The sequence below is a fragment of the Cinclus cinclus genome, chromosome 2, assembly GCF_963662255.1.
Source record: "Cinclus cinclus chromosome 2, bCinCin1.1, whole genome shotgun sequence".
NCBI classification, from domain to species: Eukaryota; Metazoa; Chordata; class Aves; order Passeriformes; family Cinclidae; genus Cinclus; species Cinclus cinclus.
This window is the reverse complement of record NC_085047.1, coordinates 25,096,918-25,119,219: the sequence shown is the minus strand read 5'-3', so window position 1 is coordinate 25,119,219 and position 22,302 is coordinate 25,096,918.

Genomic DNA, 22,302 nt, shown 5'->3' with positions numbered 1-22,302 from the left:
TCAGCATTGAGGTGAGAAACCATACTTTATATGCCTTCTTGGTTGCCCAAGAGAGAACAAATAGATTTTGAAAAGCAGATGGTTGACTAGAGAGCCCTAAGGTATCACAGAGCTAACAGGTGCAGCTCCCTATTCAGACTCTGCAAAGCAAAAAAAAAAAAAAATCCTGTTTCCCAGACAAACCAGAAAAACAGCAAAAAAGATGGACTTCAGAGTCCAAATACAAATGTATTTTTAATCATGTTTATGGCACGTTGAGCAGGGATAGTGCATGTATGCTGAGAGCAGCCATCCCGTGCAAAGAACAAGGCAAGCTTCACAGCTAAAGCAGAGTGCTGGGAGGTAGAGACCTGCAATGAATTCCATCATGGCCATTGATGAGCGATTTTCAAAACTCTTTTCAGGTCTGTTTCCCACACAAAAGCAGGACAGTAGTAGAGGAATAACTAATGTATCCTTCCACAGATCCTTGTGAAGCCGGTATGGGAAAGACTAAGGAAGGAAAAGTGTTGAAACACCAGATACTGAATCAGCTCAGTGCATGTTTCTGAAATACAGAGAGTAAATTCTTGAATACCTTAAGCAAAACAACACATAGGTCATTAACGAAGAAAGAAAATCGTACCACTATTACCTGTTTCTAGTCACATCTGTGCTATGTCACACATTTAATATGGAGTAGAGGAAGTATCTAGTCAGCCTTCCAGTGGTGAAGGGGCTATGTCTGCACTTTTTCACTTCTGCAGCTATTGACAACTTCAGATGTAATTTATATTGAATTTTGCTCACACTGCCATAAATCCTAATTCAGAATGAGAATGAGGATATCAATGCTTCATTATTAATAACATCATTAGGCCCCAATTTTGTGATCTTAAGCTTGAGCCATCCAGCTGAAAATCCCTGGGATGTGCTTACTGAATCTATGCTGGGAGCACTTAATTGTTGTACTTGCTCTTAAGCACATTTGGTCTTGGAATAACAGAGGACTATAAAGTTATGTTTAGAGGTCTGAAGAGTTACCCTTGCAGGAGCAAGTAACATATACCAGTCAACAAAATAAGGTTTTTTGCATTGCCAGAGGTGGAAAAAACCAGAGATGCTAACTTCTTAGCTTGTAATTTGAGTACTGGAGTACTGATCTTCTATTTCTGGGCAAGATAAAGGAAAAGGAAATCAGGAGGATAACTAATCAGAATTTTAGCTAGTAGCAAGAAACAAGAAAAGGTCATATAATGAGCATGGCTGTTGTTGCCCAAGCATTAAATATTAATGTCTTTAAAATCTAGATTGCAAGGAAAGTATTTCAGTGCATTTAGGCCAGTTAGAAAATTGATTCATAACCATAATCATGTTTTTAAATTAATGAATACACAAATAAGAAAGTAATATAGATCGATAATCTTATGTAGAAGTTTTTCTGGGGGTTATGGAATCTGATGCATCATGCTCTCAATTTTTCCACAAAAACATTTTTCCATTAGTCATCAGGTTGGAGTAAAGTTTATAAAAATTGGAAAAACAAGTCATAAGAGCTAAAACACATTTTGAAAAGTTAAAATGAAAAGATTTAATAGGATGGAAAACTTTTTGAGGAGTTGGGAGAAAAGAAGGTAATAGGGAGATTTTTTTTTCTGCTTTTGTTTAGAAGATGGTGCCTTGCTGAAGAATCAAGTTGTAAGAATAATGTAGCTAACTGTGAATATCTGTGATACTTTTAGAGAAAAGATTGCTTTCCTGCTCTTGTTTTCAGGCATATTGCTTTAGTTGTTCTGGTCCTTCTATTCCACATAATTATCAGCTGAGTTGAAGGCGATATCCCTACAACTGTGAGTAGTAATGAGGCTTTAGCATTTCTTTGCACATCACTACAAGGATGTGACCTCTCTCCCCAGAAGACTCACCTTTTCATTATAAAGGTGTTACTTCTTTTCTGCATGTATCACTCAGGTGATACAATCCCTTGCCTCTGCAGATGTAGAAAATGCAAACAAGCAAAGAAGCTCCAGAGGGCTTCTTTAACCTTGGATGTGAAAGGTGGTCAGGGATGGAGGTTTCAGATTATTGGGGCAGGAGTTTTGAAGGAGAGCAGAAGAATGGATGCATTTAGGATTGTACTCAGCATATTGCATAAATGGTGCAGGAAATGCAGAGAAATGCCACAAACATTTCAGCATAGGAAGGTGTCAGAGATAGAATGACAGCTGCCATTCAAAACTCTGATGACATCTGAAATGTAAATAAATGTAAGACAGTGATGGTGTCCTTTTGTGCAGGCATTTGTTCTTTCTGTGGTGATCTTCCCCCTCACACCAGTTCAGCTACTCTCCTGTGATGCAGAATCAATGTGACATCATGAAATTCCAAGAATAGAAATCAGACAGAATGGATGCTTCTACAAAGGGCAGATTATCCTTTTTTTAGAAATAAAGGAAGTTGTGGTGTGAGTCAGTCCTCAGAAAATTATGTTTGAAATGAGATGTATAAAAAATTCAGGGGTACAGAAGCTCAAGTATTGTGGACAGGTGATACTGCATGGCAGATCAACCTGGGATTTACGTTCTGGCAGGAGGACAGGTGTTGGGGGTAGGAAGGCTTTTTTAATCATCAGGGAGAGTAGCTCAAAGCAGCACTGGTTTGATGTGTGTGAATGATAGGCAGTAGTGAAACAGAGTACAGCAGAATTCTAAGCCAAGGGGTGGTGAGTGGGCAAATTATAGGGGGGATTTATGTTTTGTGCAGCTATGGCTTAGATGATTTGGCTATGCTCTTTCTTTTTCTCACACTTTCCCCAATTTATTTTGTATTATGTATCATGTAATTGTTTTCTCTTGTTGTTCCTCTCCTGACATGTTTAATCCCACAACACAGTCTAGTCTTTATGTTTTCCTTCTCCTTCAAAGAGTCCCAAGAGAGAGAAGCAAGGAAGGTAGATGTATTTGACTTTGGAAAATTATTTGATGCCACTTGCAAAGGAAATAAAATACATCACAGGGGTCTGCTTCTGGACGATTGTGAAAATATTACTTGTTTGTGACAAGGGATTGCCTTGAAGACTGCTTCGGCTTGATCAGTCTGAAAACCATGTCTCACTGTTTCCATTATAAAGACTTTAATGTTCCTATTTCTTTTTGAAAAGGACTTCATCTGTTTTGAAATAAATCCAAGGATCCCCAAGTGTACTGTTTGCTTTCAGGCCCAGCACATGAGAGCTGTGCATCAGGGTCACACTGCAGAGGGGTCAGAAGAATATTCATTCTTTGGGTTGTGAGCCAGGTTAGCCTAGGAGTCTGCATGGGACCAGCCACATGGCAGTAGAAGACTGCAAGGATTTGAAATGTGGTGATATTTGAGCAGGACAGCTTTCCTGCAGTGCAGGGTCATGACTCTTCCACAGCCCAGGGGCAACAGGGATCCTGCACAGGTAGTGCTGTGCTGCACTGGGTGTCTGCAAGGCTGTGGTAGGATGGGGAGATCTCAGTGTGACCAAGTGAAACCAAATAGATCTTTATTTCCCATGGGGTTCATCTTGTTTGCATGTAGAAGGCAGGACTTTAGGACCTGTGTTATGCATGAAGGCAGAGTAATATTTGTAGGATACCCTCTTGCTTTCAAATCTGTAATTCAATGGTAATCATTCCTTCAGTGGATCTCAGACTGGATATGTTCACTGGAGTTGATCATTACAGAGGCTTAGTACATTAATTCAAGTTCTCAGCAAACACTGGCTCCATATCTTCCCCAAACTCCCAGTGGCTTCCTATCCTAAAGGCATAGCTGTCTGCCATGTTTTTTTCTTTCCTAATCCTGAGATATCCCTAATCTCTTCCATCTTCAGTCCCCGTTTTTCTAGTTGGCAGTGGAGAACTGTTTCAGCGCATACCTGTGGAGCTCATTCCCAAGTTATCATTTTTGTGTTACTAGTTTCAACTAGTGTTAAAATATTGCAGCAGTTCAAATGTGTAGAAAGAAAGAAAATAAATTTACCCTCTGAAAGGGACAATGCAGCCTTTAAATTTGTGATAGGCACCTCTGATGGTGTATCCCTGGTGATATAAGTTCAAGGGTTTTTGTTTTTGTTTTTATTTCTTTAGCGTGTTTCTATATTTACATCAACTACTAGTGATTTTACAATAGATTTTTTGTTTAGAAATCTTATAAAGTTTTCATTTTTAGTTTCTATTCTTCTAATTCAGCTTTTAAAATAAATTCTAAAAAAAAAACTCTTGTGTAAGATGAGCTCAAGCAAGCTGCTTCCAGCTGGTAATTTCTTTGTACTTTAAGTGGGCTTCGTATTTTTCATGGGCTAGCCATTGTGGCCTGAAAAAACTTGTTATACCAATCCATGAAACCAGAAAAATACAAGTAAAGGGGTGTTTGCACTCCTAATTTACTGGTTTGAGAAGATGCCTCATTTCTAGGAGACCACCCTTATCCTCCTTTGTCAGCTTAAAATTGTCTAGTTTTAAGCAAACTTGGCAAGAATGGAGAGGCTACCCAATTCCTACAGGTTTTTTTTAAAAACTGGTAATGAGGCAGAGGCAGAAATTACTCCTGTCTGCAAGAGAGGCTGCAGTGTGCACTCCAGAGCCCACTCTGAGGGTTGTCCTTCCAGCTGGGCCAGTCACCTTTCCTACATGGGTCTGGTTCTTCCTTCTCCCCTCCCGTGCCCTTGCCAGGTGCCAGCCCTTCAGTGTGGAAGAGGGAGCTGGGGGAGCTGTGAGTGTTGGCCAGCATGAAGAGCAAAACAGAGTGGGAGGACGAACTGGGAGAGGGCAGTCATAAGTGGGAAGACCTGGTGTATCACGGCCAGAATCTTACAGAGGAAGAGAGCCCAAATCTAAAGGAAATCAAGCCTCAGTGATGCTGTTACTTGTGGGGTGACTTGCTTAATTCGTATAACCTCTTGCCTGTCACCATCCGCAGAGCTACTTCAACAAAGAAACTGCTTTGAGATTAAAGAGGAGTTGGAGGGAAAAAGACACAAGCTCTGGTCTTCAGACAATATATATGAACTTGACAAACTGATTGTAATGTCTCTGTCTTGAATTCTTTATCTCAGAGTGAAGAATTAAAATACGTGTGCTTTTAGGAGAGCCACGATACTTCATCCACTTGGAAATTATTTTTCTCTTTTAGGAGACAGATGCTTTACCTTTTCCATGAAAAGTTGTAAATGTTTCAGAAACAATTAATGAAGCTTCCTGACATCCTCTTGGGTGAGGAAATATGATTGCTGTGGGAAAACTGAGGCAAAAATCTGTCATGTGAATATTTTATTTTAATAGTTAATGAACAGGGAAAAAAGAAAGTATTACTGTAAAACACATGAGCAAGATTGTGGAAAACTTTGGCAGAGAAAGGTTCTGAGACAAGTTCTGTCTTGATTGGCATCTCTTGAAGGTCAAAGTGTCTACTCACTGTATAAGGCACAATTAAATTTGGCTCATGGTATAAATATAATCAGGAGACTTACCTCCTAGTATGCTTAATTTCAAAATGTATATGCTGTCTATGGCAGGCTTGTAGAGCAGAAGTAAATACTTTGAAAAGTGACTACAGGAGAAGATAAACTTCCTTTGGTTTCATGACAGCAGTAGTGCTATCACTTTTTACATGAAAACCACCAGTCTCTTCAGTCAATGGCAAAAGAACTTCAGCAAAATTCATCACACCATCTCAAGTTGTTGGTGTTTGTGTACAAATTAACAATTTGTATTTAAAGATTTGGGGATTGAGATACAGAAATGTAGCAGGCCACACAGCAAATAAAGTGGCAATTGAGAAAGAAAAAAAAAAAAAACAAATGCCCTAACCTTTTCCTCTCTGTTTGAATCAGAAGATCCATAGTCCTGGAAGCACGCACATGTCCATAGACTTCAAGCTGATTTTTTCCTTTCAGGCTCCGTGTAACTTCAGATGATCCAGTTGTTTTGACTTTGTCACCCCAAAATCCAAGTCATTCAGTCAGTAATCTTAGGTAGTCTCCCTTCTTTACCATGACAGGCCTCCCTTTATTTTTTTAATCTCAAGCAGATTTTAGACTGAATACACATGAAGCAACAGTTTGAACTGCATTCACTACGTGTTACTGGCAGATTGTAATCATATGGATATATGTGTACCAGTATATATTGAATAGGTAACAATAATATCTGTGGCAATCCCTTTTGTCTTTTAGACATTTAGACTTCTATATCAGTTCAGTTTGTAACTACATCTGTTAGTCAAGCCTAATATAAATCAAGGAAAAAGTAAAAGATTCAGCTGGTAGGAAATGAAAAATTTATGGTGAGAAAAGAGAACCACCAATAAGCATTGAATACAGACTGACAATGATTATTTTAGATTTCTATTTTGTTTTGTGTTTTTAATTTTTTTTCATTTTTTAGAGTAAATTTCTCAAGAGTCAGCAATTACATTATATTCATGGAAGTCAATGAGTGATTTACCATGCATTTTAGATAAACAGACCAGTATTCCATATTGTGAAAATTTCACCCCTAAATAAAGCCAGGTTCATGTGAAAAAAAAAACAAACCTGAACTAGCAAAAAGAAGAAAAAAAAAAAAGAATAATAAACCCAACAGCAACTGAATAACTGTTATATGCCTTTGCTTTTTTGTTCCTGAATAAGATGCAAAAAGACAATGAACAGAAATGGGCATTATTTCATACCCAGGGAAAGTTGGTGCTTTCCATCACACTAGGCTTATTTAAAAATTGCTTGTTTTTTAATTGTCTTGCAGCCCACCTCATCTGTGCACCCAGAGGATTTTCCTCTGGGTTTGTAAAATCCACAAAGTTGTTGAGAATACAAGACAAGAACACTCCTCTCTTTTCTATTTGCTTATGCAATTCCTAACTGGTAATGCAAAAGGAAATTAAAACTAGTTCTGTGAGGGTCTTCTGGGAGAGGAAGGTTGATGAGGGGACCACTTGACTTCTGAGGTCAGAAATTACAGAATAATTACCTAGCAGCGTCACAAGTTTTGGGCTGCTCTGTTGCTCTCCCTGGATAAGGGCAACACTCTCCAGGGCAGCATTCTCCCATTCTTTAGTTGTCTAGATGCCATATATGCCTGAGTCCTGATTATGCAGTGGGGTTAGTTATGATTCCTGAAATTTATCTTGATTTTACTGTATTTCTGTTGTTCAAAGTGTGTTGAATGGCTGTAGTTTTCTCTGGCACTCAAAATCTGAATGGTCCCTTAGGTGGTAGAGAGGGGAAATTCACTGGTGGTGTTCATGACAAATAGGTGAAATTACCACTTGCATTATGGCTACACTGGAGTCTGGATCCTCTAATAACTATAAAAAAAAATTTAAAAAGCATAAGATGAGGAGATCTGGTTACCAACTGGTCTTTAAGCATAAGAAATAGACATTTGCATCCTTTTGTCCCTGAGCTGTAAATCAGGAGGGACAATGCTCACTTTGAATGTCATGTTTACTCTTAGCATGATGTGTATGATGGAGGCATTGAAAGAAAGTATTAAGGATAGGATAACATCAAAGAAAATGTTTCAATTTTTATTCTCCTTTCCACAGTGGGTAAATTAAAACAGAATGAAACACCAGCAAACTTGAAAATAAAAGCAAATGTGTATGTGTGGACTATGACAGTTTATTCTGAAAATCAAAGTCAATTCTTCCCCCTTCCAAGCCAATGTTCTAATGATATAATTCTCTAACAACCTTATCTTCTAATTTGCTTTCTTTGATGTGCCTTCTCAAATTCACTGGCTAGCCTATTTGGTAGCTTTGAGATTTTTGATGTCCTTGCTTGGTTGGCTTTCAGAGCTCCATTAGGTAACTGCTGATATTACATTGTGCTTGGAACAGGATGTAAAGGGATGTCACTTTATTGTACCAACAGTCTCAGCAAGCAAATAAAAAGTTCAAACACACTCCCACTCACAACACGTGGTGGTGACTATAGAAAAATGGGAAGTAGGAACTTTTCAGGAAGGAGTCTTAAGTAGACAACCTCAGTCTACACCCTCCTTTGAATTAGAAGTCACATGGCACAGTAGCCTTTTTTACAAAACAAAAAACCCCAAAAACAACAACAAAACAACAACAAAAAAACCACAAACAACAAAAAACAAACAAAAAAATTATCAAAAAGCATCTAATCCCTTCCCTGCCATAGCTTTGTGCTTTATTTTATTTTGCAGTCAAATTACACCCTGTATGGCTGTGTCCTTCTAGCAGACAAACATTGCTGCAGAATACAATCCCAAGTTCCACCAAACCATTCCTACAGTCCAGACAGGGTTGCCTCCTGCCTCAGGACACACCAAATCACAGCAGTGAATTCCATTCAACTCGAACTAAGAGACACTTCTACCATGCAACATTAATAAATCCAGAGAGAAGCTAAATGAGTTCTCAAGTAGCAGTCGAGGTAAAACATGTGTGCATGAAAGGGGTGTAGGAGTCAAATTCTTAGTGTGTAATGCAGAAGCCAATTGTAATCAACAGCTTACTTCTCACTTGTTCGGTGAGGAAGCATTTAATTGTTCTCCCAGCTTTAGGAGGGAAGATGCCTCGTGATGCATTTCCCCTGTGCATTCTGCCACAAGGGGTTTCCCATGTGTTATTTGGCAAGGGAGGCTTAAGCAGGCATTGTGCCACTGAATTCCATTTTGTCTTCAGTGAGTTAGTGATTCTATTTGTGTTTTGTGAGCTGAAAAGAGTAGGAAGGTTTCTGCCATAAACAACTTGTGAGAATTGTTGATACATTAGGGGACAAAGAACATTGATCTTAGTAATATATTTGTCTGAATAAGCACATCAGTACTTGGCACATTGTTATTAAAACCTTTGTGCACTCCTTCCTCAAAGACAATGTGCCTGCATACAAATAAACCTACATTTTCAACTTTTATGTCCGTGCATGACTGTGGGGATAGAGGAAAGACATCCAGCTGTACAAATATACTAAATGCATCCTCCATTATTTGTGGCAAAATTAGTTTTTTGGACCCTCCTGATTAGAACAAGACACATAGTTATAACTGAGGATATCAGCTGTAGGAAAGAAACACTGTCTCATCTTTATACGGCATATCCCATTCTTTTGTCAGCTTGCATTATAAATAAATAACAAAGCAATTTGACACATGCCCATTGATTAAAAATAAAAGTTGTCAGAGTGAGAGGAGAAAGACAAAAATATGAATTATTAATAACAATATTAAGCATTGCAAAAAAGATGCTTAACATTCAAGAAAGTCCCTGAAAAATCTCTTAGTGAAGGGGACAGAAAGGACAGCTATGAAGACCTTCCCTCTACTGCTACTTTGTCTTGTCTTTGCTATTTGACCCTTGGAGGCTGGGGTGACATGTAGAAGAGAAGGATGGTTCTGTTAATTTGTGTATATATCTCAACTCTGGTATTTCCAACATGGGTGGCCTGCAAACATGGAAATATCACATAAAGAATGAAGTTAACGTGAAGTGGTTGTGTTGTGTCATGATTGGGTTTGGCCATTTTACATTACTGAGCAATCTTCCTGAAGTGAGTTTGAATAACCAATTGGCAGCCCTGGCATTTTCACGTGGAGAAGCTAAGGTAATTTATACTCTTTCTAAATTTTGTGTATCACACCTGTGATTTAGTGTGCAGATATTAAGGTATACAAAAATGCTAGTAATAATTTGTGTTCTGTACTTTGTAATGCTCCAAAGGATAAAGCATAAACAGTACCCTAGTAGCTGGCATCATTATGCATTTCTTTTCCCACCTTCTGTTGCTTATTTTGGTTGCAACAATTTAAATGCTTTCATTTATCAGACCAGTTTGAATGGCTGTTGGGTATATTGACCATCCTGGCAGTACTTAATTTTCCATCTGTGAAAATCAGGTTTCTTTTTTCTCTGAAGAGGAGAGGAATTACAAGGAAGAAAAGGAATTGGAATTACAAGGAATTACAAGGAATTACAAGTGAAGAAAAAAGGAGACAATTGCAAAATTTTCACAAAAGCTGAAGGAAACTCCTCGGTGACAGTCCTATTTGCTGAAGAATTCTCTTTCCTTAAAGCAGGTACAGAGTGTGCTATCACAGCAGAACAGGTAATCAGAAAGTTTTCCTGGTAGCACCAGAAGTCCATTCGTGGCTGAAGTCATGCTATCTCTAGAGGGATATTTTGTATTAGACTTCCTCATGACCAGTCTGTGCATTGCATTATTTCTAGCTGGGGACATGATATCACCTTAAAAAAAAAAAATAAAATAAAAAAACCCCAGACCCTCAGAAGCAGTAAGGCTCCTACCCTATTCCTATGGTGTTAATGTTTTGAATTAACAAACTTAATGAAGTCACAACATGATCTCCCAATTATTGTGTATTAATTCTGGAAAGCTGCTTTTTATGCATCTTTGCTTCACATAAGAGCTAAGCACTTGTAGGTTCTACGGATTTCATGAAATTCTGGAGATGCTCAGAGCTTCTGAAAGCTAGGCTCAAAGGATCTTGTTGCTGGCATTTGGTTGCCTGTGGTGCAGGTACCTCCATGCTCATTTGGACCCCCTTTGCAGTCAGCTGAAGAATGTTAGGCACTTAGAGGTGTCATTTGGCCTGTCACAAAGAAAGGCATCTGAAACTTCATCATATAAGGGATCACTTCTGTTCATAGGTTATAAAGTCTGGATGAAGACTGTAAGCAGTTCAAAAGTCATCTGAAATTTTTCTATGCATGTTGTCACAAGTTTCATGATCAAAATGAAGGCATTGCCCTAAAGATGTTAGTCTTTTCTGTTTCTGTGTGTACAGTGGGAGCACTGTGCAGGTTTACAGGTTGTGAGAGGATGGACTTCTCTGTGTACATAATTGTTATGATGCAACTGCGTATTAGGTCCTAAATGGTCTGCATTTATATTTTATGAGCTCTTTTCCAGTCCCACATACATGATATGTAAAGATTAACAGTGAGTGGGTATGTCTCAGCATGGGTACCTTACACTATTCCTGAATTTAGTGGTATATGGAATTACTGGTCTTAAGTATTAATTGATGTAGCCTGACTCCCCTTACTACTTCTGATCTGCTGTATCTGATCCCCAAGGTATTGATGAACATTATTTTTGGCATTAAAAGACTGAATTTAAGTTAATTTCATTGGTTTGGAAAAGTCACACATAACAATGCTTGCTTGACAGAGCTCAAGTACAGACCAAACTATGTGGAAGGGAACAGCTTCTGAGATGGGACTGAGATGATGTAGCGGGAGAGAGCTGCCCTTTGTCACATACCCAGATCTATAAGCTAAAGTCAGAAAAAAACATGTAAAGAAATGCTAGTATATTATGCTACTCTATGTTGGAACTTAAAGGTGGTAATTTCTTAAATTGTTTTTGTTGACTTGCACCATATGTAGCCTTTTTCTAAAGTCTTGTACTAATGCCTGCTAGGAGATCTTTAGACAGTTGAAAATTTTTTCCTTTGAAAAGGAGATTCTTAAGAAAGTGAGTTGGCTTTAAAATTGTGCAAGTCAGGTTAAGACAACCTTTGATAATGGATTTTAAAAATCTGGGAGAAAGCACTTTCATAATGCCATTATGGTACTTTTCATCAGCCTTACTGCACCTATGTGCCATATTTCAGCTCTGTAAACTGAAGCTTATTTATGCTGAATGATTTACCCACTGTCTTATCATGGGTAAAGTGGCAGGCCAGAAATGAAACCCAGGAGTCCTAATTTAATTTCTTGTTGATTTCAGAGACACTGCAATACCCCTGAAAGAAAAACATTCAAGAATTCAACAGGAGCACTCTGCTTGAGGAGTCTCCCATTTCAATAAACTTGTGGTTATAGCATGTCTGTGCTCTACTGACTGAGGTACCCGAGGCTGCTTTCAATCCAATCCATGTCTCCTCTGTGGGTGCCCATTGCCCTGCTGAGTGTTGCAGTGCTCTAAACCAAAAGTATTGTTCTTAATAGCCATATTGGGGAAAATACAGCCATCAAAAAGTGCCATCACTGCCAGCAAAAAAAAAGGTGAGTAGGGGTGAAATAAAAAGAAACTGTAGAGTCATAAGAATATAGGCTGCAGTTCAAATGCTTCTACCAATCTTGGGCTTCTTTTAGAGTAGTGAAGATGTGACAGCAGATGATATAATTTATCTTCAAATTCCTGTCTAATCATATTTACTGTCTCTGTGAGATCTTGAATAAATATGGATAAGTCTCTGTGTTTTTAAATTAGTATTTTGAAATTGACAATGCAGTGTGTGAGTTTTACAGGGAGGTATTTCTGGTTTTCGAGAGAAGCTTCTTCATGTCAGCTTGTCTTCTTGGTAGCTTTCACAGTGTGTGAAGAAGGAAGTTAAGAACTAGGGCAAATAATACCTGCTTCCTGCAGCATTTGGGCAAACATTTGAAATCAGTGGGTTAAGTCTGTTGGCTTGTGGATCTAGTCTGGAAAATTCAATCACATAATCTTGAAAGGAAAATTCAAGAGTCAGGGGAAATGCAGTCCAACACAATTTGTTCAGTCATGACTTTGTTTGTGAATTCCTGTCAGGATTGACCTAAGTGTATTTATAAAACTTAAAAGGGGTGTTCTTTCTTACAGTTCTAAATTTCCCCTTGTTCAGAGGAAATTTTGCTTATGTTATAGCGAATTTGATTTGTAGAGACAGAATATGAATTTTCTCAACTATGACATGGAAGGCATAAAATGAAGCTTTGTGAGCAGAGTTTTTCGTTAATATCTTTTTTTTTAATGTTTAGCCAGAGACAGAAGCAATCTGACATTTTTTCATTTGTGCTGAGGATAAGTTCTGAAAGCAATGAGTAGATGCAAAGGTAGCCATGCACTGAGTGCACAATAAAGGCTCAAGCGTGGGTGTTTGTGACCTTGTGAGATGCTGTAGGATACACCACCCAGCCTTCAGCTGCTTTTCCCAAAAGACGTACATCTCAGAAGTGCTGAGTCCTATCTGCTAGCTATATCCAGATGTGATTATGCCAAAGTGCTTTTCTGATGGTACTTGAAAGCTACATTTAAGCAAAAGCTTTGAGCCCTAAGCCCAAACTTTACATACTTGAAACCACATCTAGGGTATGGTTTATTGATGATAATCCTACCATAGAGTGTTTTAGGACAAATCCTTTTAAAGCAGTTATTAGATTAAATGCTGGACTCCGTTAAAATGGTGTATAATATAAAGAATACTTGATTTCATTAATGTTAATTTGATAACATCAGTTACCCTCTGGCAATTTAGGTGAGCCCATAGGCCAAAATTTTTACCTTTATATGCTCTTTCTACTTGTACCATGTGCTGTGGGTGTGATGGGCACTATATTATTATTAATTAGTTAATTAATTAGAATAGTTAATAGTTAATTAAATTGTTAATAATTGATTAATTAGAATAATTAGCATATGGTTTATACCTGGCAGTCTAAAATCTCCCTCAGCACTTTTGTGGAGTGTTTTGAATATGACTTGAGTTCCCAGATTGGCATGAGTTCATACTTACTGATTGTAGAAAAGTTTCTTGGAAATGGAACTGTTTTGTTTAATCTCTGTATTAATTGCAAGGCATATCAAACAAAAGTAAAAAATAATTTACATCCATATTAATGAAATCTGTGCAGGATATGAGAGGAAAGTATTAAACATCTGCAGTTCGGTAAAATCTGAAGTACAAAGGAAAAATGTGTATCATCTGAAGTTACTCAGGGTGGATAGCATATGTTTTAAGCATTTGGATTAAAATTCTTGATAGTGTATACCATGAGTTGATCTTGTCCTGGTCCGTGGGCATTGTATTTTCTAAGCTGGGAACATAAGGTTGTATACCAAGTAAGCAGATATGATCAGTCTGATCTGCTGGGTCTTCTTTTTGAAGACATAATCCTTATTAAAAGCAACACTGTGAAGTTTGAACCTTTTTCTTCCACTTCAGGCACAGATATTTTTCTGCAGCTACTTTTTTATTGTAAAAATAAGAGTAATATATTTTGCAAACTCTCTTCTCACTCCTTATTCTAGCAAATCTCCAATTGACTTCAGTTTCTTTACCTAAGTAGAAACCAAATCAAAAGTTAGCAAAGTATTTCAGGATTGTGAGCTCTATTTAGAGGGACTTGAAGTAATACATTTGATGGTGAAATCTGAAGAGCTTTTAAATATGGCCAGTCCTGTTTAAACCTTTTGCAGAAACCTGCATTTTGTTGATAATCAACACTGATGGGTTTGGTTTCATGAAACTCCATCCTAAAACCAGACTTAGAAAATGGCAAGGTCATTTTATTTATTTTATTTTCGAAATTTTTTTAGTCTTCCACAATGGGTAGTCTCATTTGTTGCTGTAAGCACAGCAGAGGAGAGAGGGAATGTAAACCTGTCTAATGATCATGAGCAGAATAAGAAACTGTTATTCTGGCAAACTTGATGTTAATTTAGGAAGCTGCAAGCTCTGCATTTTCTTTCTTTAATTTGTGATAGTTCTGGTTTTCATATGCTCTACCTTGGTAAAGGCAAAATTTCTGATCTCTACTTAGTCTGACAGATTTATTTTGATTGTGCTAAGTACTTGGTGAATTTGGGGAAGCCATCATTACTTGGTGTTATTGCTCGGTGATTTGTCTTCTGGTTAAAGTTTGGTTTGGGAGATAGGAAAATGAGGATCACATCTCCAGTTATCATCCAGGGCCATTAAGTGGATGACAGCCAGTGCACAGGTGGTGGTGGTGGTGGCATTGATTAATTCATGATCACAAAGTGTTTTGGTCTACTGGCATAAAAAGCAGAATAGAAGTGCAAAGTGTTATTGGTAGGGGTTGGTTCTTTCCCTTTTCTCTCTGTGGAATTTTCCTCATTGTCATGCTAGGATACCTGTTGATTAGGCCCTCTTGGCAGGGGAAAGGGGGAGGAGAGGGAAGAGGGAAACCCCCCGAGATTCAAACAGCCCGAAGAGCAGATGGAAGGCTCTGGCTCGCCCCGAGCTCCCCCCAAACTCCGCGGAGTTCGGACAAGAAGGACGATCGCCTCCTCTATCCCTTCCCTGCCATCCCAGCGCCGGGAGCCATCCTCACTGCTGTCAGACCCTGCCCTGCTGCCTTCTCGCTTTAACCTGCCACCATCCAGCACTCTGCTGGGTACTGGGACCGACACTGTGAGCGGAGGGGTCTCTCCATCTCTCTCTCCCCCTGGGACAGAGCTGCCATCACCCCCAGCCCTCCTGCAGCTCTGCGGGACCTGCCGGCCCCCAGCACCGGGAACTGCAGCTCAGGGAAAAGGTGCCTGCAGCCAAAAAACACTGGGACTGAGTTACTGTTCTGTTTGTGGGTAATTTCATAGCTGTTGTTGTTCTTGTTTGTCTTGTTAGATATACTAGTAAAGAACTGTTCCTATTCCCATACCTTTGCCTGAGAGCTCCCCTAATTTCAAAATTATAATAATTTGTAGGGAGGAGGGATCACACCTTCCAGTTCAAAGGGAGGCTTCTGCCTTTCTTAGCAAATACCTGTCTTTCAAACTAGGACAGTTATTAATGAATGACTGCTTGACGTACTTAATATATGATGTTAAATACCTTTTGAGGCTAGATACATTATGAGTGCAAGTAACTCAATTGAAAGTAGTTATGCTTATTTCTTTAATTGAGAAAAACAGATCCTTACAGAGTGCATCACAGTTTCAGCCCTCATGGTGATCTCCTGGTTAGGATTATGGGTCGATTTGATCTTAGTAACATATGGCCCAGGAACTGGAAGCTGTCAGCATCTTTGGAGTTTGGGGAACAATTGCAGTCACTTTTTATGTTGACTGCTGGGAATTTATCCTCCTCTCCTAATTAGTCTTATCCAAGCTTTCAGCTGTCATATCATTTCAAAAAACATCATGCTGCGAGACACGTGTTTCTCCCTTTTCCAGGTGAAATAAATTTATAGTTGTTTAGCATCTCTGTAAAACATAACATTAATTCTGGTTGTATTCACACTGGAACAAATCTTACCCTGGTTTATGTTAATATGAAGTTTACCACTCTGTTACCAAAGCCAGGATTTGGCACATAGGAGTCTTTTCCTGTTTAGTGGGAAGCATTTGCTGATTGACCACTTTGTGAAGTCATGCTTGGGTTGCACTATCCAGCTTTTCTCCAGAGCAACGCACAACTACAAGGCTCTTTTTGTGGAATTTCAGTGTTTACACATGATGTTAAAACCAGAAGGATGTGCACACCCAGATTAATGTTTCACTTTGCTGGCTGTGGTTGCAGTTTTACTGAAAGTGTCATAATAGCTGATGCTTTTCTTAAAGATTGTACTCTTGAAGTAAACAGATAATGTCAGGTTCTTTGTTTTTTGTTTATAAAATAAGTTTCTAGTCCTTGTGATTGGAGGAAAGATACTGAATTTATGATCAAAGCATAATACAGAGTCTCAGAAATGAAAAAATCTAAATATAAAGGCTGGTGCTTTTTTGATTGTTTAATAATATTTTTGAAACTTTAGAATTTTCAGAGGAAAAATGAGGAAAATTCTTAAAGGCAGGAGGGAAACAGCATGAGTTCAGGATCCACAGTAGTTCATTTACATTTTGCTTTCAGCTTGGTCTGAGGAATAGCTTAGTGGTCTGAATACTGGCTTTGAAATCCTTATGCAGTTTGAATCTGTATCTAGAATACCAGCAGCAGGACAAGGAATAAAATTCACACCTTCACACCTCTACAAAGAACAAATACAGCAGTGAGAATTTATTACATATTTATCTAGTCATTTAAACAAAGATTACTGAGACTGTTCTGTGTGGTGTTACTTATCTGTGTCTTTATTAGCTGACCAAGAAATGTACTGTTTGTCATTCATCTGTGTGATGTATCTGTGCCTCTGCTTACTTGCTTAGCTAGATTTCCTCTTTTCTCCCTACTTGTGTTTGGGCAGAGAAAGTACATACTAAAATTTCCAGGGTATTTTTTGATATTTTTCTGTCTTAACTCCATAAATTAGGATCATCACTTATAGTAAATGTTATATGCCCATACACACTAGTCATTAGAATTGCTATGGGAATTGTTGGGTGGAATTGTAAGTTCTTTCTTGTGTGGGAGTAAGACTGCATGATACTGAGGGTCTTCTATTACTCCAAGAACTGTGAAATAGCTTTAAAGACTTAAAATGAATGGTTATGAATAATTTGGCTTTTTTCTCTGTAAATTCCATTACAAATGTAACAATAACAATAAAACTGCAAATAAAATACTTGGTTTGCCTAGGGAATTGTTTAGTTTGTTATATGGATTGTAGTACTACCTACTACCTACCTAGACAGAATTAGGGTCTGTCTCTAATAAATGTTTGGGTAGAAGTTAAGAGATTGCCCCTGTTCTAGATCTTCATAATCTACATCACAGATTCATACAAATGAGTGGAAACATTGCTATAGGCAAAATATCAAAGGACATTGTGGAGATTATCCTTTTGTAGAGATGGTCCAAGCAATTCTGAATTGTATAGAATGTGGTAGGCACGGGACTGTTCTGTAGATTAAACAAAACAGTGTCAATTGTGACTTTTTTTTTTTAAGGCTAAAATTTTTAAAGAATCTATGCTGAGAACTGACTTCCAGATTGAATACTTTTGATTTGCAGCTTCTTTCCACAAAAAAATTCTTACAATTAAAAGTATTTGTCTTTCAAAAATCTCATTCATCTGCAAATAAAATTTTTATCAATACTTTCACAAATACATTTCTTTCTTTTATCAGCCTTTGTTGGAGAAAAGTTGGAGCCTGGTAATAGTGGCCTGTGGGACGTCAGTTTTTGTGACTGCCATGGCATGAAAACTTGTTGAAAGGAACCTAAAAATGTATATGGCTTCCTAAAGGTAAATGCCAAACCACTCCCATACACTTTTGGAATATGTTAGGATTCTTACCAGGGTATTCTCCATAGAGTGTAATTCAAAAGAGCATTGCCTGCAAGAAATTTTAGGTAGAGAGTTATCACCACAATTTTAAGTCAGTTCCTAACTGCATTTTGTTGATGGGAGGAAGAAAAGTAGTGTTTTTCTTTGTCTTACCTTGATTTTTCTGTTTCTTAAACAGAATGACTACTTGCAGAAGAAAATAAAAAGAGGTATCCCTTGCTTTTCCCTGCCTTGTTTCCACTTGTAGAAATGCTCCTTCCTCTAGTGAGTAAATCAGGGCAGGTGCCTGGAGTACTGCTTCCCCAGCCAGCAGGATAAGGAAACTGTCTGGCTGTACTGAGAAAGTTTTCCCAGCTCTGTGTTAGACTTGTGAGGAGAAGCAGGAGCATTGAAAGCTTTTTGGAAACTTAAGGGGGTAAAAAAGAGCATTACCTGGCATTTTATGTTAAGGATTTTATACAATGCTGACAAAAAACACAAATTCTTAAGACTATTTTCATCTAGTAAATCTTCAGAGTGCCTTGAAAGGTTGAAACTTGTTTTGCTAGACCACTTTAGAGCAGCTAGAAAGCTATTGTATGTAAAAATTGTACTGTTTAGTTTCTGACAATCAGGGGAATTTTCCTGGACCCTGAAAGATAAATGTAAAGGTACCGAGAAAACTGTGAGTCTGTCCTCTGGATACAATGCTCTTTAGGGTAGGGTTATATGTTAGCAGGTCTTAAATGGAAATCTTTGTGCTGCCATAGAAAGCCAAAGGATACTGTAATATTTAAATCAATCTGAGTTTCCTCCAAGTAAAATAAAATAAAGGAAATGGTATGACTTGGCAAATAGATCTTGACCTCATGATATTTTTACAAGTCAGACAGATGTGCAGTCTCTGATAAGCTGGTACCCAGGACAAACTATCAAATCAGAAATCTGTGGAGTCACTCTTCAAATCCCAGCACTAATCACAATGATAAAGAGCTACCTTTCGATTAATCCTGTCCTGGACTTTAGATGAAAGATACTGCAGTTTAATTACAGAGTGAAATCCACTTTGTCTGATCTGCCAGTCTGCACTATAATGTCATAATATAATCAGCTTCACCCCTGTCTGAAGCTCTAGGGCTGTGAAGTCCAAGGACTTGTTTGATCAGAAGAAATAAAACAATGTTCAAACAACCACCAGCCACAGGGCTGTAATTACCAAAATCTTGTTTGCATCTGTCTGTCATTTTCACCTTTTTTTTTTTTTTTTTTAATGACACGAAGGAGCAAGGAGGGATCGTGGTAGATAAGAACAGCAACCTGACAGGTGACAAATCAAGATGTGGGATGGTTTTCTTGTAGAATAGATCATTGTAAAATATTCAGGCTAATTAAACTGGGTCTCTTTCTTACGTATTTCCCATCAGCTTTGGTGACACATGCTGGTTCAAGCAAAGCCAGCCATCAGTCCTGTCATTTCATAATTAAAACCTGTAACTGAGCTGTGAGTGCCTGCACCGGAGGTTCCAGCACAGGGTTGGAGTCATGTGAGTGTGAGAAATTGTATTGCTACTCATGTGAGAGTGGCAGCAGGTCTGCCACAGTGGGAGATGTTTTCTCCCACCCCTCTTAGCAGATTCAGCCATGATTTGGAGGGAGTGTTTATTCAGTAAAAGAAAGAGGCCATGGCTTGCTGTAACACATTACTTGGCATGCTTTGCACAGGTGCATGGCTCATCCCCCACAGCTGTGTGGCAGCTCATTGCACCAACTCACACTGAAAGCAGTGGGAGAATTTTGGATGCTCCTCCTGATCTTTTAATGTCCAGCTTTCTTCCCCTCCACCTCCTTTATTAAGGGTGCAGCCAGGGAGCATTGGTAGAATTTCTTTTTAATAGACCATGAAGAATGTTGTTCTGAAAAAGTTCATTACCTTTTCCAGGCTCATTTCACTGAGCTGACTAAACAGCGGTGACTTCCTCTCACCTCTGACCTCAGCAGAGCTGGATTGTTACCAAGAGGTGAAGAGATCCAAAGTTTTGAATACATGTTTTGTTTAGTATTCTTCTGGCCATGCCAGGGAGGTTGTGGTTGTGGTGTGGAAAGAATAGCTGACAAAGTTCTCATAAATGGTTTGTTCTCAAGTTGTTGCTAGACATAGATGCTAATGGCCAGAAAAGGAAACACACCTTTTATCTAGCTCCATCTTTTAGAGAGGACACTCCAAACCTGTGGTTGGGTTAAGTGTGGTTGGATCTGCTGACATCTTTTTATTGCTTAGGTTTTCTTCGCCCACCCACCTCAAAATTCTCATTTATCTCACATTATTTTCTTGTAATTTCGTTTTCTCTGCTTTTCCCTTTGCATCTTCTTCATCTTTTGACCATTTCCACACAGATCTTTCTTTTTCTTCTTACATGATATAGTCACTCAACTCCTTACTGTCTCAGTTGCACTTTGGACTCTATTCCACCCATCTAGAATGGAGTTCTTACACTGTTACTTTCTCACAGCTCTTCTGCCATAAAAGCAGTCCCAGTTTCCATTTGTTATTATAGAATGAGCTGGTAGATTTTTGTGAATCACAACTGGAGTTTGACAATAATCCCTGTGCTGCTTTCTCCTCACAAAATGGGGCTCATTCAACCCCTGTAACTGAAGGGACTAAGCAGGGGGTGAGATGAGTGCTCTCTGGGTGTCCTGAAGCTGTAGCCTGTAATTAGATTTCTGTGCACAGACCACTTCTCTGTACTGCAAAATCAGAGCAGTGTCTTGAGGCAGACACTGGGGGTAAGGAAGGATATCAGACAGCAGTTGTTAGCAGTATGTGTCTGTGCCTTAAACCTGCAGTACATTTGCTTTCTTCCTCTTCCTTTTGTAGCCTGTGGCTGACAGCAATGCCTGGCATTGCCTGTCAGCAGGGATGGCATGCAGGGTGTTTTGCAATGGAAATCTGGCTTTAAACCTAACTGGGGTTGTCACTACTGTTTTAACTTCTGAATGGTATTTAAACATTGCAGTCTGCAGATTCCGTTCCAGCAGGACTTATCCGGAGGAGGCTGTCTGGAGAATCTCCTCTGAAGCAGCTCTGACCAGCAGCAATGGCCCTAACACTTTATTTGTTTACTTTCACCCTCCATCTAATCCTTTCCTTTTGAAACAGAAATGTAAGAAGGAAGATGTGCCCGGCTTCTTCTAAATCCCAAGAATATCTTTCAGCATGAAGAAGTCCATCTAGTCACATGGTCTTGCTACAACCACTGGTGTCTTGCTTCCCAGAGGAAAAGTATCAGGGAAACCCAAATAATGGTTGTATGGCCAGTTGCTACAGGAATTGTTTCTTCTCCAAATGTGAGGATAAAGGCAGGCATAGGGTAGGTTATAACAGTACCTAGGAGGAAAAGAAGAAATTAGTCTGTATTGATCAGAATAAATTGTGTTAGTTTCTAAGAGAAAAAAAGATACAGGCAGGTGGGGTACAAATTCATTGTGGAAATATCTTGTTACAATATACAGTGATGTGAAATTTTCATCTTTCCAAAGACCTCAGTTCATACTCAGGTGTTTGGTCTGCTTACAGACACAAAGATGGGGCATCCTTAATGTAATGGCTCTCACAAGCTTTGATGTGGGGAGTTTTGCATGATGCTGTACTGCAGCCCACCTACACCTTTGGGGCTTTCTGCATAGTTGTGGCACAGGTTCTGGGGTAGTTTTAGACTACCACCACATTCTTTGGACTGACATAGGAACTTGTCAGAAGACCCAGCTCAAAATGTTCATGGTTGTATAGATTTAGTCCCTTGCCTGCTCTGGAAAAGTGAATTTCTCTTCTCTTTATCATTCAGTGATATTTGTATGTTTGTTGTTTTAGATACCACAGCATCTTCTGCAAAACTATGCTGCTGTTAGCCACAGTACTGTGTGAATTAATGATTTTTACTGTGAAAAATCAAAGCAGCAATGATCTGTAGTTAGAGGACGTAGCACAGATAGGAGAAGACTGGAGGAGAAAGAGGAGCAGTAGGCAGAGAAGTGATCTGACAATTGGAGAGGAAAAGCAGAAGACTCAAATCCCATCCTTCTTCAACCATGATGCTGTCTGTTCATATTTACTCCTTAGCCCTCATACTGCTTGCTCGTGCATAGTTTTGTGCCAGTGCTCATATTAGCCCCGCGGTTTAGGCTGAGCTCCACATGCACATGGCTCACGATGACATTTTCACAAGTACTTTGAAGTGTTATCAGCACATTTCTAGATCCCATATGGCACAACCAAAACCTGTTGGAAGTAGATTGAGACTTGTGTATACGGGGAGCAGTTCATTCAGGTGCATGAATCGTATCCAACTCATGGAGAATCAGGAGAGAGAGTGAATCTCAAGTCTGTTCCTCAGATGTGTGCAAAGTACTGGGAAGTAACTAATTTTCTAA